Below are 25945 nucleotides of genomic sequence, written 5' to 3' on the forward strand. Positions count from 1 at the left end.
TGGTTCCAGCTACATCAAGGGCCCATGGGTGTCCCCACTACCTGGGACCATTCCTAGACAACTACAAGAACTTCACTCAGCACAGTCCAGGCACTGACTGCATGAAGTTCAAAGTCTTACTCAAATGCAAATTTGGGACTTTAAAGTCTTGCCTTCTGGGCTCCAAAACCCAGTGGGATTAGGGTGAGGTAAGAGGCAGGCCATCCACTTACACCAGGATGGCATCTCATCTTTATTTAAAATTTTGAAACTTTTCACCATGGATTTTTTTTTTTTTTGCATTGATTTTGACTTTTTAAGATCACGTTAAAATATGAGTTACCTTAATTGCCATCTTGGAAGCACCCCACCCTTGTGTTTTAACACACCGCAAACACCCCTTGCCACACCCCCCGAATGGGCTCTGCCAAAGTCCTCCAAAGAAGGATTCTGTTTCCTTTCAAAGCTCTGTCCGTACAGGAGTGACTCGTAGCTCCTGAGGCTTCCTCGCATGCCTGCCTTTGTTCAGTCCTGACAACGGTCTCCGTGTCGCCCCACTCCTCCCTAACCAACTCGCCCACTCAAGTCAAAAAGAAAGTACTCAAACCGGGGACACACTTCCGTGTAACTGCTGAATAATGGAACCAAACACAAGTGCCCTTCCCTGGCAGGGAGCAAACCTGCCTGTGTTTCTGGCGGGTCCCAGCGCACCGGGCCAGGAGTCTGAGCCAAGAGCGCCTGTCCGCACCACGTGCCCCCGCCTGACCCTGGCCACGCCCAGCCGAGGGTCTGCCTTGGGACTTCACTTTCTCAACAATGTCGGAGCTGAATGCCCACATCTGGCCGGATCACCATCAAATTCTGTGTCTACACTGGGTCATGCCAGGCCCCTGGTCCACACCAGAGGCTATGCAGGAAGTTCTTCACCTGGAACGGATGAGTGGGTTGGGATGAGAGATGGTTCTGGAAGTCCCTGAAATTTCCGGCCAAATGTTGTCCATTTTCTAGGGAGATGGTGTATCACTTTCTTCCCATTCTCCAAGGAGCCCTTGATCCCATAGGGAGTAAGAATCACAACAGTCTTTATAAAGTCTAGAAAGAGCCTCTTTCCCATGCCTGGCTGGGGAAACAAGAATCAGTGGCCTGATCTGCGGTCCGTCAACAGTTGGGCCATCCTGATGAAGGTCCATACGTTTTCCAAAATTTAGAAGAAGGAAAAATTTCGCTCTTTCAATAAACTGGAATCTCAGCCAGATCCTGAGAACTGGAGAGTCCCTGCTGCCTTTGTCTCTCCCTCTGGGCTTAAAATCTCTTCCCCCCTTTGCCATTGTTCTCAGGGGAAGTTCTTTAGCAAGATGGGGACTCACTTCTAGAAGCTTCTAGAATACCGGTCCATTCTCTCGGCCTCCTTGACTCATCCTTCCAGATGAGCTTTCTCCACATTTCCCAGCAGGGCTGGGCCCCTCACACATTCCCGCTATCCGTTCAGATGACTTTTCTAGACTGATTTGCATATTTCTCTCTCCTGCCGGCAAGACCAGCAAGACCGTGAACCCGGGAGGGCAGGAGCCCAGTCTTATTCATTTCCTATCTCGTGCACCTAGCACAGAGACCCTGTGTTTGTGTGGCTGGGGAAGGGGGGAGGGGTGTTCAGTGAAAGAATAAATAGATCCATGAATGACCAACCCCTCCCCCACACACACACACACCTCCATGCCTTCATTTCCTTGATGAAGAGAGTGAGGCTCTGGGGGACATTAGCATGCCCTGAGACTGAGCCACATCGGGGTGGAGGGAGGACCCCCCCCCCGGAGCCACACCCTCGCCAGCTGCAGGCCTCCCAGCAGCTGTGGGCTGAGGTCACGCAGTCAGCATCCCGCACCACCCTTCGGTGGCCGACACAGCACGCCACCTTGCCTCGCCTTCTGTCTGCTGCTCCTGGGTTCAGAGCACAGAGCAGGGAGACGCAAACCAAAGCGACATCAGGGGCAAGAAAGCAGTCACGGGCAGATGCCAATTGCCCCCTCCCTTGGCGGGGTCCGGGAACCCCAAATCTTCTCTGGGATTCTCTGTCATGACCATAGTGAGGACCAAAATGAGAAACTGCTGGGCTCTTTCAAACTGACTTCAACAGCAGGATAAAGAGAGCTGAATTTCATGCCCAGAAATGCATTGTCCGTGAACCCAAACAGTCAGTTTTCCTTGGCTTCCTCCCTGCCAGAGTAAGATTCATGAGATGTCTGATAAAATCTCAGGCCGGCCGCTCGGAGTTCTGCTTGTCCCAAACATATTTCAGACCCTGGAAGGAGAGCTGGTGGGGAGGGCGGCCTCCCCAGCTGGTTTTGTTCCTGCCCCGAAGTGGGGGGAACGCCTCGGAGGAAATTCGTAGGCCCCAACACAGCTGTGGTCGTTACTAAATCATTAGATTTGCCACAAACAAGATAAAAATTTCGAACAACAAAGAGGACTTTTCCGTGGTCTGCCGAATGGGGTTTCTTATTGTGTTTTGGTTCCCTCTGGGGGCAGGGCTGGCTGGTGGGGTTTCCTCACACCCCACTGCCTTGGCCAGAAAGCCACAGGACACCCCCCACCCCGCCGTGGCCTCTCCCACCCCTGCTTCTGCTCTCCTGAATGGGGCAAAGGGTTTGGCTCTTTTTTTTTTCTTTTTTTTTTTTTAAGTGTAGACAAATCCGGAAAAGACTCAGGGTTTTGAGTCAGTGTTTCGTGAGCAACAACCTGACCTTCTCTTGTCCGCTTCTCAGAAGTACAGGTTTCTTCTCTGAGGAACACAAAAGCCCACACAGGAAAAGAGAAGAGTATCCCAAATTCACGACTGGGAAAAGGGAAGTCACTTTACTGTTTGTCCTCAATGGGCACGGCGTTCAAATTCTCCACCTCTTCCTGAAGTCTGGGAAATCAGCCACTTGTCCCTGATCCCACAGTTTTCTATGCTGTGCCTGTCTTCTGTGTCACCCTAGACCTCAGCCTTCTTTCTGCTCCCTTTTGTACCTACTAAGTGTATAATAAATATGACTGACTGATAGAAAGCCTGGAGCCAAATTAAAGTTGTGAGGGCTTTTATAAAAACATGAGTCATGTGATGCCTGGGTGCCTCAGTTGGTTAAGCCACTGCCTTCAGCTCAGGTCATGATTCCAGGGTCCTGGGATCGAGTCCCGCATCCAGCTTCCCTCTCCGCCTCTGCCTGCTTGTGCGCACGCTCTTTCTCTCTCTCTCTCTCTCTCTGATAAACAAATAAAATCTTAAAAATATAACAAAATAAAAACACGAGTCATTTAGAAAGTGTCACTATAGCCCAGACCTGTACATCGTGTTTCATCCTCACTGCAATCCTACAGGGGTGGGGTTTCTTTCCATTTTACAGATGAGAAAACTGTGGCTCAGAAGGATTCTGGGAGTGCAAACTGCTTCTTATTGGTGTGGGTAGAATTCCAGGACGAGCTCCTTTGCAAAGCTGAGCTCATCACCTCTTGGGACTTCCCAGGGTTTCAGCGGATGGCCCAGGGAAGCTTTCAGTAACCAGGTCCTAAGGGATCAGGACACTGTGTAAGACATGTCAGGGCTCAGAACAGAGAAAGGTTGACTAGCATGCTGAAGTTGTTCATGCTTTTCCTGGCAGAGCGGCATGGACTGCCCAGATCAAGCCCTCATTCCCCAAATCCTGCCCTTTCCTCCTAACCATGGCCAGCTGTCCACTCCCATCCCACACTGAGTGGCTTTCAGGCCAAAATGTCCTATGTCTGCTCCCCTCACTAGCCCTGAGCTGGGAGTGTGGCACAGAATGGTGGTTTTGAGGATGTGTGTGACTGCCGATACTTGCCCTGGTTGTGCTCATGACGGATATCCCTGAATTGATCCCAATACTCTTTGCTAGAGAAGATAGACCAGACCTCAGAATCCTTTTCAATACAGCATTCCAGGCGGATACCACCAATCCATCAGCATTGTCCTGAGATTAAGCCTGTCCTTATTGGCATAGCAGATGATCAGCTGAACTTAATTTCTGTTTCCTTCTATCTTTCCTGCCTGCCTTCCCCAGTGCTTCTGGGATGGATAGAGGGGTGGACGGGTGGATGGAAGGAAGGACAAGTGGGTGGATGGATGGATGGACAGATATATGGAGGGGTAGATGGATGTGGTAGATGGATGGATGGATGGATGGATGGATGGATGGATGGATGGATGGACAGCCAGGTGGATAGATAGATGGACAGATGGACGGACAGGTGGATGGATGGACAATGGATGGATGAAGGGAAACTGAGTTCTCACCTTACAAGGAGCCCTGGTTCGCACCACTCCTAATTCTTCTGATTTCACTCAGTGCTGGCGCTTCTTTGACAAAGCATGCTCTTAGCATGTGGCGTTTTTTACAGGAACTGGTGAGATTCCTGGGTCATCCTGAGGCCGCGGAGGATCCTCAGCGTCAGCACTTTGTTTCTCACTCAGTCTCATTTCCTCCCCCTCCAACATATGCCTGAGCTTAAAAACATCCACTCATCCCATACTTCCTCCTTCTTTTTAAAGCTCAGGCTGACAAGAGAAATTTCTTCTCCCACTCACCTTTTTTTTCTTTCTTGCTTTCTTTTTTCTGTACAGAGAAGAAAAAATACTTACAATTCCACCATGGGGTGCATAGGAATGGCCAACAATTAAAAACTCTTCCATGTCTTTGGAGCAATCAGCATCCTTAACCCATGCCATTAACTGCCCAGAGGTTCTGAATCATCCTATGATTTTGCTGTGGATGGGAAGCATGTTTTTCCAGGGCCTTTTAAGAAGCCCTGGCTTCTTAAACCAATCAAGTTATGGTGTTCTCAGAATATTCTTTCCCTAGCAAAATACCACTTAGCGTTCAAGAGGAAGAAAATGTTAAGAAATGTTTATTCAAGCCAGTTTGAAGGGAATAAAATAGCTCTTATAAAGCAACACTTTGGAGATTTGAGTACAAGTAAATCAGCAGCATATGGATTGTGTGCTGTTAAAACATGCTTTTGTTTCCTCAGGAAGGAAAAAAAAAACTTGGGAAAAAATATCTTCTATAAAATGACATATATTGGAAAATAGCTAGGGATTTTTAAGAAAATCAAAATGTAGCAGGGAATGCCCAACTCTGGTCCTTAATATCCTGGGAACAATTAGGGAGTAAAATTAGGTGGTAAGATTACTGTACCATTTCTTAATCCAAGCTGGAGATGACATATTTCTCAGGTAATTCTAAAAAAAAAGAAAAATTACATACTGAGATTTATATGAGATGAGGTTTTGTTTCATTGTCTTTGTTTTGACAGTCTGATAATAATTCTTTTCACTGGACTCACCGTTTGGGAAAGTAAGAGTGTGGAGGTAAAGATGGGGCCCTAGAATCAGACTGTTGGTTTGAATCACACCTCTGCCCCTTGTGCCATGGGATCTCCACAAGACATTCACCTTTCCCTGTGCCCTAGTTTCCCCATCTGGAAAGTGAGAAGAAAAAGAAGACAAATTACTACACTTACCGCACTTGGATGCACAGTCAGTTCTCAGTAAATGTTAGCTGGTGTTACTTGTCATCTCACCTAGAATGCTAGCCCACTAGACAGTTCCGTGCCTCAGTCATGCACATCAAAACTTAACAAACCTGTAGGTAGGCTGACAAAGAAAAAAATGAAATAAAATGAAATGCAAGTGGGGACCTTACAACCAACTGCAAAGAGATAAAAGGCATTAGGAGAGAATACAATGAACAACCGTACACCAAAAATGTGATAATTTACACGAAATAGCGAATTCTTAGAAACAGTCACAGATCGCCTAAACTGACCTAGGAAGAAATAGAAACCATAACAGACGTATAACAAGTAAAGAGAATGAATCAGTAATCAAACCTCCTATGAAAATAAGTCCAGGACCAGATGTCTTCACAGGTGAATTCTGTTAAATATTTAAAAGAAATTTAACACCAATCCTTCTCAAGCCCTTCTAGTCACTCATGCCCTCCCTGACCCTTCTCTATAACTATGGTTTCACTGTCCCACACACAAATATGCATTCCCTCGCCTCAACTTATTTTTCATCATCACTTAATGTATCATATACTCATTTTCTTATTTAGTTATTGACTCTCTTCTCCCTCTAGAACATGGGAGCCCTATCAGAGCAGGGAATTTTTTTCCACTATTGGATGCTCCATGCCTCAGAGAGTGCTTACCACATAGTGGTGCCTATAAAACTGTGTTGAATAAATAAACTGTCTAATTATTCTTTTAGTGAAAGAGAATAAAGAGAAATCTAGAGAGGGCCTGGGTATTGCAGAACTCTAAGATCTAGCTGACAAGAACAACATGAGCCTTCAGAAGAAGATCACCAAGAAAGTGTTGTGTCAGGAAAACAAAGGGAAATGAAATTTCTGAAGAGCAAGGGAACTGGTCAGCAGTGTCAAATAATGCTGAGAAATCAAGTACAATGAGAACCAAAGTGTCTACTGGACTGAGCTGCAAAAGACTGAGTGACCAACCTAGCAAGAAGCATTTGGGAGTATCAAAAAGCTAGGAGCCAGAAGCCATGCTGTGCTGAGGGACAGAAGAAAGCAGCACATCTGATAACATTTTGAAAAAGTTGCTTTATTTTTTAAAAAGATGATACAGATGGAGCACCTGGGTGGCTCAGTGGGTTAAAGCCTCTGCCTTCCACTCAGGTCATGATCCCAGGGCCCTGGGATGGAGCCCCGCATTGGGCTCTCTGCTCAGCTTCCCCCTCTCTCTTTCTGCCTGCTTATCTGCCTATTTGTGACCTCTGTCTGTCAAATAAATAAATAAAATCTTAAAAAAAAAAAAGATGATACAGAGATAAGGAAGTTGCTAGAAAGGGCAAGGGTCAATTGAGGATATTGTTTTTAAGTGGCCAAGATCTGTAAATGTCTAAAAGCCGATGGTGGGAACTCAGCGGGGGAGAAGAGAAGGTGAAAATACAGGGGAGGGCAAGACTCCCAAAAGGAAATGAATGGGATTGCTAAAGCCATCCCATAGGACTGACTTTAGCAAGGAACAACCTCTTTTACACCCTCAGACTGGAGGAGAACAAGACCCAGAGAGTCCACATGACTTACCCACCAGCCCAACCAGGACCCCGGTCTCCGGTGTTCTTTTTCCCATGCAGATTTTTTTTTCTCTTGCTCAAATTAGTATGTTCAAGGGGCAGTGAGGAGGAGGGAGGGATAGAAACCAAAGCTGGTAAGTAAAAAATGCTGACTGCAATAGATTTTGTCACTGAAGACTCTCACAGGGAAGGTACTTCTTCCCACTCAGGAGCGCCCTTCCCTGTGCTGTGAGCCCCGTTAGCGCTAAAGAGCATCTCCCTGAAGCCTCACTCACCCTTCCCTGGGACAGCGGAGGGACTTACCTAACTGGGGAATCTCTGAGAAGAAACGGAGCATGGACAGCCCAGCCCCTCCCTGTGTCTTCCTCTTTTTAGGAAATACCAGAGAAAAGATGATCTAGGTGGCTCTCAAACTCACAGCCAGCATAGCAGGAAAGCTCTCCGCACCTACCCTGTGTGGAGGCTAGCAGTGGTCTGACTCTCCGTGGCCAGATGGGCAGGTCCAGCCAATATGTGGGCTCAGGTTTAGGAAGTCCATGTGCCCACAGGTATGTTCCACTTTCTCTAATGTCACCCTTATCAATAGGAAAGATGCTATTTTGGTGTCTCTCGGCCTCCCTGCTTTGTTTTTTTTGTTTTGTTTTGTTTTGTTTTTTGCTTTTTCCAGTGGATTCAGAAAAAGATGAGGAAGAAGGGAGGCAAAGACTCCAACAGAAATGCTGCGATTAAAATCAGCCTGCAAAGCTTGATTCTCAAAAACATTCTTTTTAAGCTATAAAGACCAAAGAATCATATTTTCTGATACAATTTAAAAAATGCAAGTGCATTCTTTTCAGTGAAGAACACTCAGAGGGGGGAACAGGAGAGCCTGATTGCTTTCATGGATGTGTAAAACCCACAGGACCTGCTTTCTTCATTCAGTTGGATCAAAGTATGAAATCACAGTTGATCATTTCTTCAGCTCTTTCCAGGATTCCACTGTTTTCTGTCTGGAAACAGCCATGGCCACATCCACAATTTCAAACTTGAGAAAATGACCCAGAATCATCACAACCTGCAGAGAGGTTTCATGGCAATGACCGCTCTGTGAGGGTTGGGGGTGGGGTAGGGAGAGAAACCTGCCAAAGTACATTCTTCGTTGATGAGAAAAATGCATCAACGATTATAAGATTAGGTGTTTGGCACTGTTCTGAGCCATGGTTCTAGTTTTTTGACTCACTCCTTTCCAACATTTTCAGAGCCAAAGAGTTGATCCTAATAATCATTTCAGAAATAGTGACCATCACCCTCTCCCATGACTTCGGTCTCCATATTCCAAATTGGAAAGATATTGGCCTTGACTGTACAACTTCTCTCTGCTGCTCCCAAGCTGCTATTTGGAAATTTACCACATAATGTTTAGTTCTATCAGGGAAGACAAAGTTTAGCAGCAAAATCCCTCCTGCAATGTTGCTTGAAAGCTATTTTAAGAAACAAAGGGTCTGGGAATTATTCAAGGACTTCATGGCACATCAGACTCCGTGGGAGGTTGGAAGTCAAGGGTGAGAATGTGGGCGTGACTAAGGCAGCTGGTAAAGGCGAGGCCGAGGCGGAAGGAGACACAGAGCAGAGACATGTGGTCTGTGCTCTACCCCTGTGCTGCAGCCAATGGCCTCCAACCATCCCACATTCTTGCAATGGTTGTGCTAGTTCAGAGCTCCCAGGGAGAGGATCTAGCCCCTTTGGTTTCTAAGAGCAGTCACTTTCCTCTACCCCCTGCCCTCCAAAAAAAACAGCCTATGGTGAGAAGCTTCCTACAAGAAAGGAGGAGTGCTATGAGAGGGGTGGGATCAGGTGCTGGGAGCAGAGCTGGACGAGTGATCCCCCTGCCTGGGCCCCATGGGGGGAGTCCTGTGACGGACAGCTCGGTGGCTTGATTTATCCAAGATGGTTTATTGCACGGTGATCCTGAGAGCTCCCATTCACCCAAACACCATTCACTGCATAGCGATTAAGACCTGAGGAGAGAGGCATCAGTGGACAGAACAGACACAGCCCCTGCCTCCTCAAATCATCCGCCTTGAATTACGGGGCACTGAGTTCACCCTTGCTGTTTTGAGCCCTCGGTGGCTGTAAAGGGTCCTATCCAAACCTCAGCGTGGGTCTGACTGAAAGGACCCGCTGGCCCGGACTTGAAATACAAAGGACTGAGATCTCTAAGTTCAACTCATTTGCAAATGAAAAAGTGAGCTTGAGCTCTGCACAGACTCAAGGAAATGCAGGACGTGATCCTGTCACATGGGGACGGATCACCAGCCGGCGACCCTAAGGGGTGCCACAGAGGACAGCACAGCTTACTGGAAACTTTGTACCTACTGATATCGGCACATATTCATGCAAACAAATGTTCTGTTTCGGTAGACCCTTTTGTAAAACTAATAATTTTACATTCCAAGAATGAGCTGAGCTACCTAAAGTGTGTAGTGTGTATGTATGTGTGTATGTGTGTGTGTGTGTTCACTAGCAAGTATGAAAAAGAGTTAACTTTTTTCCCTTGTTTTTCATGGGGACATCTGGGCCTCCATGGTGGTCAATGTCATGAAAAAATCACAAGCCTTGGGAGGTTCCTGGTCTAATACTCTCAGTTGTTTATCTGTGTTCATGGCCTTGGAGAAGTTTCCTAACTTTGTCAAGGTTTGTTTCCTCCCTTATAATATTAAAATAATAATGATATCTATCCTTTGTCATGCACTTACCATGTGCCAGGCACAACAGTAAAAATTTATTTCTATTTTAAGTGTACTCTATAATATAATTTTTTTCTATAATATATATAATACATATAATTCTATAATATAATTTTTCCCTAAGTAAAAAAGTTTATTTTTTACTTACACTGATTTTGCAGATGAGAATCAGACCTAGTGCAGCTAAATAATTTGCCTAAGATCAAGAAGCTAGGAAGTGTGGCAGAGGCAGGATTTTAACCCAGGTGTGTCGGACCCCAGAGCCCCTATTCTCCAGCACCTCATTCTACTACCTTCTTACAGGGTGTTTCTGGCAGGGCAGGTTCACTTGCAAGTGACAAAAAAACCCTCAGCATTCTCCTTCACAGTCATCAGGGACTGCGGCTCCTTCTTACTGCTTTACCATTTCCAGTAAGTGACTTCTACCTCATGGTCCAAGATGGCTGTTCACATCCAGCCATCATGTCCACATTCCAGTTGGCACAGAAAAGAAGAGACAAAAACAGGCCTGTTTCTTCCCATTTAGGACACTTCCTAAGAATTGCATGCAGCGTTTCTACTTTGCAGAAGCAACACAGTGACCACACAGGCACGTGTAACCACAAAGGAGGCTGGGCTCTGTGTTCTTCTCACAGGACTTCATATGCCTGATTAAACTAATGTGGCATTGTATTATTAAGGAAGAAGGGATGGGTGAGCACTGGGGGAACAATCTCTGGTGTGTGGGGTAGTAGGAGCTATGAGGGAGGGGCGCCTGGGTGGCTCAGTCATTAAGCATCTGCCTTTGGCTCAGGTAATGATCCCAGGGTCCTGAGATCAAGCCCCGCATTGGGATCCTTGCTCAGTGGGGAGCCTGCTTCTCCCATTGCCTGCCACTCCCCCTCATTCATGCTCTCTCTCTCTCTCTCTCTCTCTCTGTGTGTGTGTGTGTGTGTGTGTCAAATAAATAAATAAATCAAACAAAGGAAGGAGGGGAAAAGGAGAGGGTTTGGAGGGAAGGAGGAAGGAAGGAAGGAAGAAATAAGAAAAGGAAGGAAGGAAGGAGGAAAGAAAGAAGGAGAAGGTAAATGAAGAACCGGGTCCACTGCCTGGCTCAGAGTAGGTCCCTGGAACATAACATGGTCATTTACTATGACTGATCTCTATCAGGCGTCCTGCAGAACACATGCAAAAAACCACAAATTCAAATCAGTGAAGGGAAAGTCACAGAAGCAGGGCAGGGGAAGGAAACATTTTTTAAATCACCATGGTATGATGTACTGGGCCTCTTTTCGCACACAAAAGCGCTGCCTTTGCTCATTCGCAGCCTGCCCAGGATGGCGTGGAAGGCGACCATGAGAGGTGCTTCAGCGACCAGCCTCCCCGGCAGCATCCATGGGCCCCACGTGACCCGCGGGACGATGCTATCAGCGGTGACCGCCGCAGTTAATGGAAATGCAGTTTTCATTACAGTAAGAAAATTGAAATCTCGGCCAGCCTCCGTGGGTTCCATCTGACCCGTTCCTCATTTCCCCTAAGATGGTGTGTTGTTTTCATTCCCATGATTAACCTTTATCGTGAAAAGGTAGGAGGAGCCACGTAATTGAAATCCCCAGGAAGTCTCCACATCACACTGCCATTCAGCAAGCGTCCTCCACCATCCTGACACCGGGGCTCCCATCAAGCAGGAAAAGGCCATTTTTAATGTGAGGTGAGGATAATATCGAGGAGGGAAGGTTCCAGATGGCCAGACTGAATTGAAGTGACAGACACGTAAGTGGTACGAAAGTGGGGGAGAGGAGGAGAGAGGGAAGAGTGGTGGCGCCGAGGGACCGGTGTCATTGACAAGTTCTGAAAGGTAGCAGACAACTTCCTTGGGTGGGAGGTTTGTGGGGCATGGATGCTGCGAATACCTTCCCACTCAAAGTACGTTTTCTGGCTCTTTGGATTGCTGACGATCTGTGTCTGCACCGAGTGTTGCCTTTGTTAGAAAGAAGTTAGCTAAACATGATGCAGACTTGCTCCTTCCGATGCCCCTTTCCTCTGGATTCATGGTCCTTGTCCCTCAGCTCCTGACCTCTCAGGGCCTCCTGTCCCTTCCTGTCACTGCCAGCTCCTCCCGTGCGCCGCCCCCTCAACAGAGTGAGAGAGGAATGAAGAGATTTGCAGCAAAGCGAACATCTGCTGAGCCACGCGAGTCAAGGCGCTTGGTTTCGTAATTTTGTTGAGAAAGCAAAAGAGTGCCAGACACCCCTCCCTTTGGCAGAGGCCCACCCTGGTTAAGGTTTTATCTCTTCCCTGTTTTTTCCTGTCACTGCTCATCCTATGACCACACGGGGCCTGGCTGCCATTTTCGTAGCCTGGAACTGATACTCTTATCGACCACGCGTGAGTCATTTCCAGAAGGGGGACTGTGGTCACATCAGGAAGGAGCCATTTGAGCAGCCAATCAGACTCAAAGGTTGCCGATGACCTATAGGGCTTCCGGCCACGACCAGGGCAACATGAAGCCGTGATGGCCGGCTCCACTTACTCCATCCTGGAGGGCAATCCCGTGTGATGGCTCAAAGATGTCTGTAGAAGGAAAATCTCCTGTCCCCTTATTTATTCATTCACGTATCCTCACCTTCTTCTTCTCGCCCAGTCTCTCTCTTTTAGGAGAAACTCATTTTGCCATGATTGGCAGAAGTCCCTAGGCACAGGTGCCCACATTCGTCCACTAGTCTCTTGAAGGGCGTGCTCTCCCAGCAGGCGAGCTAGGATTGCAGGCTGGGTATCATTCCACTGGTCGGTTGGACTCAGGTCTCCTCTTCAAGCTCGGAAGCTTCCTCGTCCCCACTCTCACTCTTGAATCCTGTTTCACTTGCATCTGTATATGCGGGAGACATTGAAGCCCATAAAGAGCAGTTGTTAGGAAACCAGCAGAGTCTGACTCATCCTCGTCTTCTCCTTTTGTGTCTCTAAATCCAGTGGAACCATGCGGTGTCCCTCCAAAACCCCGAATATGGAGCTGAGCCCTGCCCCCTGGCCTTCTGCAAAAAGACAGGCCAGCCGTGCCAGTGGACAGAGAGAGTGTACCGAGGAAGGGAAGACGCACAGGGTATTGATTTCAGAGCCCTGGAACCTTAGTTCCCAAGAAGAGTGCCATGGGCAAAGTTGTACACCAGCCCATGGCAGACCCAGGCGAAGAGACAGAACCTTGGGCTCCCAGTTCAGGGCTCTCATCACTGTGCCCAGGGTGCCTGATGGAAAGCTGGTGATTTGTACCAAACAGCACCCCCCAAACGCTAGAGCTGCCCACACCACAGGAAGATACCGAAGGGACATAAAAGGCAAAACCATTGACAGAGAGAGGGGGGCAGAAACTTCTTTTTCTTTATGGCCACCTGGTGTTCTGTTGGCCTCTTCACAGTGGGAGAACTGAATGATCTGAAGGACAGGATGGCTGCAAAAGAAATGAAGCAAGGGGTGCCGGGGTGGTTCAGTTGGTCAAGTGTCTGATTCCCGCTCAGGTCAGGATCTCAGGGTCCTGGGATTGAGCCCAGGAGTGGGCTCTGGGCTCAGTGGGGAAGCTCCTTCTCCCTCCTCTTCTTCCTCTGCGCATGCTCTTTCTCTGTCTCTCAAATAAACAATAAAATCTTAAAAAAAAAAAAAAGAAGAAGAAGAAGAAGAAGAAAGAAAGAAAGAAAGAAATGAAGGCAGAGAGTCAGAAGAAGTACCACGGTGGCTGGGAGAGTGAGCCATGGAACCAGCCAGCGGGGCTCTAAATCCCGCTCTCTCACTTCGCAGCTATGGACATAATCTTTGTGCTCCAAGGGTATGGATGAAACGAGCCATTTCATGGAAAGTACTTCAGACAGAACCGGACACATAGCGAGCCATTGATGTCCTACCAGGGAAGGAAGTGTAAGGAACAGCCCAGAGAAAGCCGCAGGACCTCTCTCAGGCTGACTGGAAATAAATCCTTCTCCTTGTTTCTGGTAGTGTTGCTAGGAGAGAGTGCAGCTTGATGAAAAAGGCCAGGATTTTAAAAAGGGTGTTAGTCACGGGGTGCCTGGGTGGCTCAGTGGGTTAAGCCGCTGCCTTCAGCTCAGGTCATGATCTCAGGGTCCTGGGATCGAACCCCACATTGGGATCTCTGCCCAGCAGGGAGCCTGCTTCCCCCTCTCTCTCTGCCTGCCTCTCTGCTTACTTGTGATCTCTGCCTGTCAAATAAATAATTAAAACCTTTTTAATTAATTAGTTAATTAAAAGGGTGTTAGTCAGTGTGGGGCTACGTGACTATAACAGACCTCAAAACACCTTAACTTGGGTGCCTGTGTGGGTCAGTGGGTTGAGCTTCCAACTCTTGCTTCCGGCTCAGGTCGTTATCTTGCCCTGATGAATTCGAGCCCCGGGTAGGGCTTTGTGCTCAGTGCTCAGTGCGGAGTCCGTTTCGAATACTTTCTCCCTCCCCCTCGTTCCCTCCCTGCTTGCACATGTGCACTCTCTCTCTCTCTCAAACAAATAAATCTTAAAAAAACAAAACAATATGATTTTCAGAATGAAGCTTATTTCTCTGTCACATCACAATTCTGATGTAAACTGTGCTGGTCAGTGAAGAATCTCTGTTTCTTTATGATCAATCACTTGAGAACCCTGGTTCTTTCCATGTTGTTGCTCTGCCAACCCCAGATCTTGTCAAACTGAATCCAACACCACGTCTGGATTTTAGACAGCAGGCGGAAGGAAGCCAGGAGGAGAGGGCATACCCATGGACTTAAGGGTCAAGCCAAAAAGTGGCAGCATGATCTCTGTTCACATTTTAACTTGCAACAATTGTGTCACAGGGTCACAGAACCCCTGACCACTGGAGAGGCTAAGGATGGAGTCTAGTGGTCCAGCCACGCACCCAGAGAAAAGGGGAGTGAGACCTCCATGCAAAAACCAGTTTTTTTGATTACTGATGGTGTCTGGGGGCCAGTTATGAAAACTCCTTCTAGCTCTTCCAGCTCATTCATTCAACTGGCTCTCAATCGTCACAGCTCATTCATTCAACTGGCTCTCAATCGTCAGTCGCTCTTTCATTCCGCAGGTATTTCTTGAGCACCTACTACGGGCCAGACTCTGTTCTAGATCCGGGGGACGCCACTTTGAATAAGACAGACCACACCCCTTCCACTCTGAAGCCCATTCACTCTAAGGCTAATGAGGAGCCGTCCAAGGACTTTTTCTTTTCATTCCAAATCAATATTCATTTCCATGTTCTTTTTTTTTTTTAATTGTTTTTTGGAACGAGGACCTCAGATTTAGAGGCTCTCCAGGCCTCACAAAATTTGGATCTGCCCCTGCTGCTCTCGTAAGGCTAACAGCTTAGCTGGAAGAAAGAAAGTCAACAGTGAACAAATGAATGTATACAACAGCAGAGGCGGATGGGTGTTGTACAACCACAGTCGGGGGAGGGGAGAGAGCCCTGCTATATTCAGTGCACCCCGAGAGCCTTTCTGGAGTCAGGTGAGCAGCCATTGAAGGAGGGGAGCTGTTCCTACTTTTTACTAAAGATGAAGACGAGCGTCATTCACAGATCCCGGTGTGTGCTGCTGATTGTTTTTCAGAATTTATTTCTGCTAGTGGAGTTAATGAGTCAGAAGGACAAATGTTTTTCAGGTTCTTGAAATCATGGGCTAAAACCTCTCCTTTTAGTGAGACTTCTCACTGGGATTCTAAAAAACACAGCAGGGGACACCTGGGTGGCTCAGTGGGTTAAGCGTCTGCCTTTGGCTCAGGTCATGATCCCAGGGTCCTGGGATCGAGTCCCGCATCGGGCTTCCTACTCAGCGGGGAGCCTGCTTCTCCCTCTGCCTGCTGCTCCCCCTGCCTATGCTCGTGCGCGCTCTCTCTCTCTGACAAATAAATAAAATTTTAAAAGAAACAACAATGATAAAGACCTGGATTTTGAGACATTTTAAATAACATCTCCTCAGAGCTTAGATTTGCTCCAGACATTTAAGGATGACCTCTCTCTGTACTGCCTGGGCTTCTCCACGTCTAAGGTCCTAACGAGGCTTTTTTCACCAGCCACATGAAACACTGACACGCAATTGTTTATTCTAGAATTATGTCTGGAGTCCTAGAATTTTGGGATGAGAAGGCAGCTGGGTGCTGACGAGTCTGTGCTGACTCACCCTAAGTCTCAGACTGAGTTAATAATGGTCAAACTAAGCTAGAGCCCCCATGTCTCAATCCCTCCGTCCGTGATCGAAGCCAGTGACAGGTGAAAGGTGCCTGCGGTGCTTTGTGACAACAGACCTTAAGGCAGAAGTTTTTAAATAAACACTCCTGGGTATGACCTGCCAGATGTACCTGCTTCGGAGGCGTTGAGGAGCATGATCTGGGATAACAAGTGTCAAGTCCATACCCCAGGGCTGGAACAGACACATTTCAGCGTTAGCAGTGGATACGACTTTGGTGGCAGCGCCCGGAGAATGTCCCAAGGCCAGATGTGGGCCCCGTGGGAAAGGGAGCAGGTGTGGGGCAGTGTGGGGTGGTCTCGGGCTTGTAGGCATGAACAGAAGACCTCAGCAGAAAGGGACTGGCCGTCATACCCCTGGAATCCCAGGAGCTGGGGAAGGAGTCACATGAGACCACCCAGAGGGAGAGAGCCCTTCAGCCTGGGTCAAGAGAACCACGGGAGACGGCGGGGGGGGGGGACCCAGCTGGAGGCCGCTGCAGAGTCTGTGACAGAGCCCACTTTAATCATCTGCCAGGCCACCCCACAGAGGCCAGCTGCCGGCCCAGAGGGCTTAGGCCACCCAGCCACGTGAGAACTATCTTATTCCCTTACCTCTCCCCTTTCTGGGCTTCATTCCAAGCATGGAGGGAAACAGCAGCTAGCCAGGGGGAGGAGGTAAGTAGAGGGAGAGGCGAGGAAAAGGACCGGTCCCCCTTTCCCAGGGCAGACTTCCAGGACGAGGCAGGTCTGAGCCAAGGGAGAAGAAAGGATTTCAGGCTGAATCAGTTTCAGGGGTTTAACTATTACCTGGGACTTGGAATGTTAAGGTCTGAAGTGAGGCTGGGGGTTTTTTTGGGTTTTTTTGTTTTTTTATTTTTTGCTTTTTTGTTTGATTGTTTGTTTTGCAACTCAAAGGATTTTTGTACTGTCTGAATAGGACAGTGAGTTCATCCGCTTGCCCAAGTCAGCGTGGGAGGAAGAGAGATTCTGCAGCCTTCGAATAAAATGTAAGGAGACCATGGGGGTGAGGCACAAAATGTGGATCAGCCTACTGCTGCTCTCAGGGACAGAGCGATGATAGACAGATGGGGAGAGAGAGAGTTGCATTTTATTCACAAGCCCTGTTCCGTGATTTTCCAGTGAGCCAGATATATACGAATTTGATAGCCATTCTGGCTGTGTCGCACACGTGTAATGTTATTTCCTAAATCATCACTTTCTGCTAACAAGACCCACTTTTATTCCACTCTAACTCACTCCTGAGTTAAAAGTAATTTTTGGACCTCCTTTTAAACTTCATCTTCCTGATTGCACACGTGAGAGTTTTATCTTCTGCAAGCCTTTCCTTTACCAAAGCCTTGGGGAGGTATCCTGAATGCGCTGATTGGACTCTGAACACCGCATGATCTCAAAATCGCAGCCACCGACCCCTGATGTCTCCAAGCCACAATGAACCACACGGTGTTTTCATGTTCCTTAGGCCTTCCCCATCACTCGCCACTGATAGACTCCCTATGGTCCATCCATTCATTCATTATTGGCTTGGATACCTCCTTTGTACCAATCACCCTGTGGGGTAGTAGAGGTACAAACGCGATAGCTAAGAACACACACTCGCTGACCCCGAGGCACGCGCCTTCTACCATTTCATGATTCAGTGGATACTAAGTTATCGTGAAAACAGGCCAGAAGGACAATATTGGCGTGATCTACCAGGTGCAGTGGGAGCACAGGAGGGAGTCATGAACTCTGCTTGGCAAAGGGTCAGATCAGTTTCACAGACGAGAAGACCGTCGGGCTGAAAGGATCAGTTAAGACTTTGCCAGGCAGTCAAAGTGGGGAAGGCAGGCGGAGGGAACAGCTTGGACAGAGGCACTGCATGAGTCAGGATCGCCTAAGTTACGCCACAGTCACAAAATGACCCTGAAGTCTTAGAAGCTAAATATAACTAAGATTCATTTTCCACTGGGATCATCAGTCCAAGGCAGGTCAGCTGCTTAGGGGGTGGGTAGGAGGAGCAGCAGACAAGGCTATACAGTACCCTGAGGACTGAAGTTAGCGGTGTCCATACACTCTTATAGTGGGACCACCCAGAACATGGAGCTACCACGTTGGCACTGAAGGACACAAAAAGCTGGCAGGAAACCCATGGAAAATAAATTCCTCAGCGCAGAGGTGATCTATAGAATTTCCACTCCCACTGCATTGGCAAGAACTAATCCCATCGCCCAGGAGACGGTGAAATGTACAGGACCACGTGGCTATTCCATGAACATAGTTAACGTCTCTGCTATAACCACAAAGGCGTGAAGCCATTTCCTAGGCTTAGGAAACTGAAGGGTTCAAAGTTATCAGAGAAGTGGGTGCAGAGAGGCAGTAGCAGAAGGTAAGAAAGGTAAGGATAAGATGGTGAACTCTTGTGCACCGTGCACGGGAGTCTGGGCCACTGTATGTCCAAAGCAAAGCTTTTGAAGAGTTTTAAACATAGTATTGTGATCATATTTGTGGGATTTTAAAAAAGATTTTATTTATCTATTTGAGATAGAAAGAGAGAGAGTGAGAGAGAGAACGAGCAGGGTTCCCAGCTGAGCAGGGAACCCGAAGTGGGGCTCCATCCCAGGACGCAGGATCATGACCTGAGGCAAAGGTAGCCGCTTAACCAATTGAGCCACCCAGGCCCCTGTATTGTGTTTTAAATGCATTCCTCATGCCGCAGCACAGAGGATGAATTAAAAAGGGATTGAAATAGGAGATGCAAAGAATGGTTTGGTTCCTACAGTTGTCCAGGTTAAAGGTGATGGAGGAACTAGGGTCATTGGGGATGAATATGAGAACGGTGAAAGAGACAGTCAGTAGAACTTGATGACTAATTAGCTATGGAAGAAAGAGAAAAATAGGTTGACTTTCTCTTCTTCTCTAGATCCCACTGAGTGGCATCGATTACGATGGTGAATACAGGAGGATACTGAGCTTGGGGAAAAGACACGGAGGGCAATTTGGGACCTGAGCGTGAGTTACCCAATGTGCTTATTATGAAGTGAACTGTATCCCTCAAAAAGAAATGTTCAAGTTAAACCCCCCAAGAGCTCAGAACGTGACCTTATTTCATAGAAATAAGGTAGTTGCAGATCATATAGTTAAGATTAGGATGAGGTCCTCTGGAGTAGAGTGGACCCTTACTCTAACGTGACTGGTGTCCTTATAAGACAGACACGTGACAACGGAGGCAGAGACGAGTGACACACTTACAAGGTAAGAAACACCAAACATCAGACTCTCGAGGAAGGATTCTCCTCTGCCTGTTTCAGAAGGAGCATTGCCCTGCCAACACCTTGATTTTTGACTTCTGGCCTCCAGAACTGTGAGAAAATAAACTGTTGTTTTAAGCAGTTCGTGGGACTCAGTTATGGTGGCCCTAAGAAACGGACACAAGCATCTAGGCGGGGCTGCCCCGCTGAATGTAAGGAGCAGAGAGCGGGCTGGGGCACGTGCTGCCAGAGCTTTATCTTGCCCAGGCTAGAGGGGAGGAAAGGGGAAGGGACAGGGAATATCATAACAAAGATAACACTTAAAGAGAGCTTTGGAGAGTAAGCTGGGGTCTTTTCCTGTCCTAGCTGATGGCAAACTGCTGGGAGCCAAGACTCCATACCTGGCAAGTAAGCATCTGACAACATTCACTGGGCACCTTTGTGCTGGGCTCTGTGCTAGGCACTGAGGATATGATGGAGAGCGAGCAGGCACAGTCCCGAGTCTCAGGCAATTCTAATCCCCTGGGGACACAGACTAATGCCGCTCAATATCAGACAACCCCCCAGAAACGTACACAGGCACTCACCCTGGTAAGTGGTACGAAGGGACATTACAGAGTGTTAAGAGAACCTATTGCAAGGAAGTTGTTCAAGCCTGGAGGCTCTGAAGGGCTTTTTGAGGAAGTGAGGTCTGAGCTGAGCGGAGATCTGAAGTAGAAGAGTTAATTTTAAGGGAAGAGGGAAAGGGAGGGGACAGTCCAGGAGAAGGCTCTGGAGCAGGAGGGGAGGCTCCTGCAGATTTGAGGATCTGAAAGACAGCCAGGGTCACTGCAGCTCAGAGAGGAAGAGGAACCGACCCTGGGAGCAGGCAGTAGCCATGGTTTGCAGGGCCTCCGGGGGTTTAGTCGTCATCTGAGAGCAATGGATAGAAGGGGGAAAGCCAGTCAATGACTTTCAGCAGGGATCCAGAGGGGCAAGATTAAAGTTGTATTTTTTTATTTTTTTTAAAGATTTATTTATTTGAGAGAGAGAGAGTGCGCGCGAGCATGTGCAGGAGTGAGGGAAGGGCAGAGGGAAAGAATCAAGCAGATTCCCAAGGAGCTCAAAGCCCAACCCAAGGCATGACCAGGGGCTCCATCTCCCAACCCTGAGATCACGACCTGAGCTGAGATCAAGAGTCGGATCCTTCACCAACTGAGCCACCCAGTGGCCCCCTTTAAAAATAAATAAATAAATAAATAAATAAAGATTTATTTATTTTAGAGAGAAAGGGCAAGAGCGAGCATGAGTGGGAGAGGCAGAGAGAAAGGGAGAGAATCTCAAGCTGGCCTCATGATGATCACAGAACCCGACAAATCTCATGACTATGAGGTGACCACCGTTGAGACCATGACCTGAGCCAAAACCAAGCGCCCAATGCTTACCTGTGCCACCCAGGAGCACCCCCCTTCCTTTATTTTAAAGACCGCTTTGATGAGAATGGCTGGAGAAAGTCAAGAACGCCTGGTTCAGTCAGTAGAGCAAGCAACTCTTGATCTCGGGGTCGTGAGTTTGAGCCCCATGTGGGGTGTAGAGCTTACTTAAACATTAACTAATTAATAAACTTTAAAAAATTTTTTTTAAATATTAAAGAAAAAAAAAGGGAACGGAAGCAAATAGAACTATTAAAACTATCGCAGTGTTCCAGCTCAGAGAGCGTGTTGGCTTGAACAAGGCGGTAGCAGTGGAAATGGCAGATTTAAGAAGGACTTCTCTAGGCACTCATTGAAAGGAAAAAGGAATTAATGAATGAAATTAACTTTCTGAACCTGCCACTATTCCATGCTCTTCTCTGTCTTCAGGTTATAAAATACTGTCTCTCTGAGGAGTGACATTGATGCCTGAGTACAAAGCATCTTGACATCTGATAATAAAGACTTAATCTCTGAAGAAGAAGAAGTTCAACATTATGCAGAGGAGACAATGATACTCTTTCTAGTTGGGGAAGGGAGGCCCATCGAAGAGAGAGTAAGAGGTTTGACCCCTGGAGGCTTCCACAGGTCAGAGAGGTCCCAAGACAAGGCTCTATCTGAAGGACCTTCTGCACCTGCCAGCCCCAAGCTTTCTCTGACCTCATATCTCTAAGGAGCTTGACTCATGGGCACCATGTACAGAAGGAACATTCTGTATAGTAGAGCTCCCCCAAGGCGCCCTGCAAGATGCTGGTATCACCCAGGAAGGGCTGAAGCTCCTGTAGGGAGAGTTTCCTCCTCTGTTGGCCTATGCTTTAGACACGGGGATGAGCGTTAAGTCCAGACGGTGACCTTTGCTTTATGTAGGAGGGTGTGCTTCTTCCCAGGGGCCCGGCACGCAGCTGACGCTCTTTTCAGCGTCAGATTTCTAGCTCCCAAAGAAGGCAAAGCTGTAGTCCCAGGTGCCAAGAATCTTGGCCCACCCTTGCAACTTGGGATGTGTGAAGTTCAAATTGTTCGCTCAGTTGGGGACCTGATTAGATGTAAGATGCTGCACTGGGTGGGTCTTGAGTTCCTTTTCCTTCTCCATCATGCCCAGGAAGGATGGAGTTCAGAGGAATGAAAGGTGCCTGCCATCTTGGAATAGCCGGTAGTGTCTCTGGCTAGATTCTGACAGGATCTGAAGACTATTGGGTAGGAATTGCTTTGACTCTTACCTTCTACTCTTGTTCAAAAAATGCTGGAATTGAATCTGTGGAAACAAAAAAAAATGGACTCTTCACTAGAGAGAACAAACTGGTGGTTATGAGAGGGGAGGTGGGTGAGGGGAGGGACGAAATAGGTAAAAGGGATTAAAGAATACACTTACCATAATGAGCACTGAGAAAGGTGTAAAACTGGCTTTTTGTGTTTTTTTAAGATTTTATTTGTTTATTTGACAGAAATCACAAGTAGGCAGAGAGGCAGGCAGAGAGAGAGAGGATGAAGCAGACTCCCTGCTGAGCAGAGAGCCTGATGTGGGGATCAATCCCAGCACCCTGGGATCATGACCTGAGCTGAAGGCAGAGGCTTTAACCCACGGAGCCACCCAGGTGCCCCTAGAACTACTGAGTTAATATCATACACCTGAAATGAATGTAACACTGTATGTCAATTATACTTGAATAAAAAAAGAATCAAATCAATCAATAATACATTTTCATCCTAATTAACCATGCAAGAGCTACTAATGAAGCAACACATATGATTCAATATTACTTAATAATGACATCATATTCACATGTATGCCCCAATTCCAATGACTCCGAGCTCCCCTTGCCAAACAGGAGGACCTGAACCTCCCTTTGAAATCTTCCCATTATTTTCAGGCAACTGTGAAGGGGGTGTCAGTGTCTCGGCCTCAGGAACTACACAGAGTTCTCCACTGGCTTTTTCGGCAGTGAGTCCTCAGGGCTGGAGTCCACCAAACAGACCCTTCACAAAACCTCCCACCGCTGGCAGCGCCAAGACCGTCCCCCCAACTCTGTGTCACAGCTTGTCATTCGGCTGCTGAGGCCAATGCCCAGAGTCTCACAAAGTCTTCAGAAAGACATTTCCTCTAGACCACGGTCCTTACCCATCTCTGTGGCGAAAACGTGAACCTGGTTCCAAAGAGGGTTGAGGACAAAGGTCATAACATCCCTTCCCGGTCATCCCTTTTCTGTCTTGGGGACGCCCTGCACACCCCAGGACCATCTCTCCACCCCAGGCACATCCACAACAGCCAAAGAACCCTTTTCACTAATGACATCAGAGCCTTATCCTGTCGGCCCAGACACAAGCAGGCACGTGAGCACTCAAGCACACACACACACACACGCGCGAATTAATATATGTATAGGGCAGGAGCCAAAAGGTCACTCATCAAGAAATTTTCATAATGATGATGATCTCTGGAGGGTGAGTGCTTGGGTGTCCCACATTTTTGTCTGCTGACATACCCACTTGCTTTGCTTTCTTGTTCTTATTTTATGATGTAATGCTTTTTTTAAAAAAAAAATTGTGTATTAATATAGATTTTACATTTTATTACCTAATGCTTTCATTTTTAAAAGTTTCTTAAGATACTAACATTTGGCCGATAACTGGACACCCTCCAGTTTATTTCTGGTCTTCCTCTAAGTTGCTTTGGAAACTTCAGGAACTGCTCCCTGTCTCAATCTATGTGGAAGCTGGCGAGAACACCTGGGAGCCCTCGCTGTGTGCCAGGCGCTGTGCCTGGTGCCTTCCATACACTGAACCAGGGCCCCCTCCCAGGAACTCTGGGCGGGCGCTGTAATCCCCACTGCAGTGCCCAGGACCCTGCTCTTGAAAGCCCATACAAAGGACAAGGCCGGAGAGGATGCACAGGGCGGAGACCCACATTCTCCAGGAGAGAAGAGGCCAGAACCCTCCCAGGGGGTATCTGTTTAGGGTACCAGTTTGGGGGCTTCCTCTTTCCCCAAATTCCTGCCTCCTGGAAGAAACAGAGAAGGGCTGGGTCCTCGGTGGAACCTCGCCCAACCCCACCGACAGGCTCTCGCAGAAAGCGCGACTCAGCCGGGCCCCTTCAGAGCCGGGGGGTGGGGTGGGGGGTGGGGGGTGGGGGGGCGCTACCCGGCCCGCCCCACCCAGCCTCCTGCTGGAGCTGAAGGCAGCGGGGGCCGAGAACCAACCACCAGCCGCCCATCCTGGGACGAGGAGAGGAAAAACCCCGGCAGCCGCCGCCTAATTGGCGTTGGAAACAGGGAGAGGCTTCCAAGTGCAGAAATGAATTAAACAAGCTTTTTTTCCCCCTGCAGGGTGGAGTACCAGCTCCAGGTCTCCGCCCGAGTCCCACCCCAGCCGCCGCTATTTATAAGATCTAAATGCCAGATGGAACCTGCCAGGGTGAAACAGAAAACACAGGGCTGGGCCGAAGGCAGAGGCCCCAGGAGGCCCCTGCGGGGAGCAGAGCAGGAGCAGGGAAGGCAGGGGGAGGGCGCAGGGGGAGCCGGCGCCTCCGCGGCCCCTCTGGCCCCACCCAAGCCGCGGGGGGGCCCCAGCCAGCTGGGAACTTGGAAATGCGGGCCGCTGGATGCTTCCCCGACATTCCACAGCCTGGGGCGCAGGGCTGGGTGCCGGGCAGGGACTCGGGGTTGTACCTGTTGGATCAGGCGCGGCGGGCAGAGTCAGGAAAGCCGTCGGGGCCTGCAGCCATCTGCGGGGTGGGCTGGCGGGCCGCCGGGGAGGGGAGGGGCGCGGGTTCCCGCAGCTGCGGGAACTGGGTGGGGCACGGCGGGGGCACCGGGGGCAGAAGCAGGGAGCAGGAGGGGGCAGCCCTGCCCTTTTCTTCTCTTACCTGGTGGAATCTCATGCCTGTTGCCAACCTCCGCTGCCTTGTTTGTGACACCTGGGCAGTCATTAAGCCCACTGGGTAGGGTTTTTGAGAAAACAGAGCAGACAGCGTGGGCTTCGGAGGGCTCCCCAGCGTTGGAACACCTGTTCCTCTTGGACTTTTCGCCCAGGAGTACAAATGCCTTTGTGTGGGCCACTGTCTCTCTGGACCAGAGACTTGCAGGGCAAACACAGGTCCCTCTCCTCCCGCGGGGCTCAAGGGCTTGGGGACAAATCACATCTCGGCTTCCCAGGTCTGGGTGCCACGGCGCCCAGAAAGGCCGGCCTGAGCTCGGGGTCATTTGACACACGCACCTGACAAAATCCAGGTGAGGTCCCAGTGGCATTGTAAATTTCCTAGCAGCCACACACATCAGTTAAAAGAAGCAAACAGTGAAGTTAATTTGAATGTATTTTATTTAATGCAATATATCAAAAATAGTATAATTTCAGAAACACTATTAATGAGCCATTTTACATTCTCTTTTTCTGCCAGGTATCCCCAATCTGCTGTGTATTTTATACTTCTAGAATCTCCATTCCCACTAGCGACATTGCAAGTGCTCAGTCTGCTGCTGTGGCCAGTAGCGCCTGGACCGGCCAGCGTGGTCTCTAATCGTTGGCTGGATTTGCCATGGACCAGTTTGGGGTGGCATCCCCCTGAGACTGGGAGCCCCCCGTGGGCCGCTGAGACTTCTGCTCTCAGAGGACGGTTTCTGCAGCTCCCCCCAAGTTCACAGCTGGAGGGAGGCTTTCAGGGGAGCCCAGGCTGTTATGGCTGGGGAAGGAGGGATCCAGATAGGGGAAGAAACCAAAAGAAAAGAATGAAAGGAGAGAATCTTCAAACTACCAGCTGTCCGGCTGTGGCAGGCTTTTCACACAACCTCAGAAACTGGAAAAGTTTCTTTGGCTTCCAAAGTGTCTGCAACATTGTTAGGTTTGTTTGGTGTGCCTCTGCATATGAGAAACAGTTTCACGTCACATGGAAAATATTTTCTTGCTGGTGCTCTGAGGGCCTGAGCTCACTGAAGGCTGACCCTACCAGTGAACATGGAAGAAGGCTCTCCCTGACCTATAAGCTGCCGCCTTAGCCACTGCGGGCACATCTGTTAAACCCCAGCCTTATGGTCCCTGCCTTGTGCAGAAAATGCTGGAACTCTCTAGGAGACTCCAGATGGGGCCAAGATGGGACTTTGTGGCTCGTGCCTGCTAGTCTTGAAGTCACAGAGGTGATGACCATTGATTCACACAGGTCCCCACCTGCCAGGAGCTTTCCCAAACCTCGGGTTGGCCTGGCTTTCTGACTCATTCACTCCTCTCTCTTGACTGCCCATCATGCAGACAGCCAAGCTAGTTACTGA

The 25945-nt window shown here is 48.6% G+C and overlaps 1 long non-coding RNA gene across 4 annotated transcripts; it reads right to left on the reverse strand.

Moving 5' to 3' along the window:
* Positions 1-3043: 3043 nt before the first annotated feature.
* Positions 3044-24439, reverse strand: LOC309863737. Of its 4 annotated transcripts, none has more exons than XR_014311223.1 (7): positions 24353-24439; positions 21908-21942; positions 5557-5629; positions 5320-5454; positions 5172-5215; positions 4616-4739; positions 3044-4399 (listed from the first exon to the last, which is right to left on the reverse strand). It is a non-coding gene; the product is annotated as an uncharacterized lncRNA (long non-coding RNA). The 4 variants fall into 4 exon arrangements; XR_014311224.1 differs by having other exon boundaries at positions 3044-3239; positions 4271-4739; XR_014311225.1 differs by having other exon boundaries at positions 3044-4739.
* Positions 24440-25945: the final 1506 nt, after the last annotated feature.

Source organism: Mustela nivalis (genome assembly GCF_964662115.1).
Source record: "Mustela nivalis genome assembly, chromosome: 4".
Classification (NCBI taxonomy): domain Eukaryota; kingdom Metazoa; phylum Chordata; class Mammalia; order Carnivora; family Mustelidae; genus Mustela; species Mustela nivalis.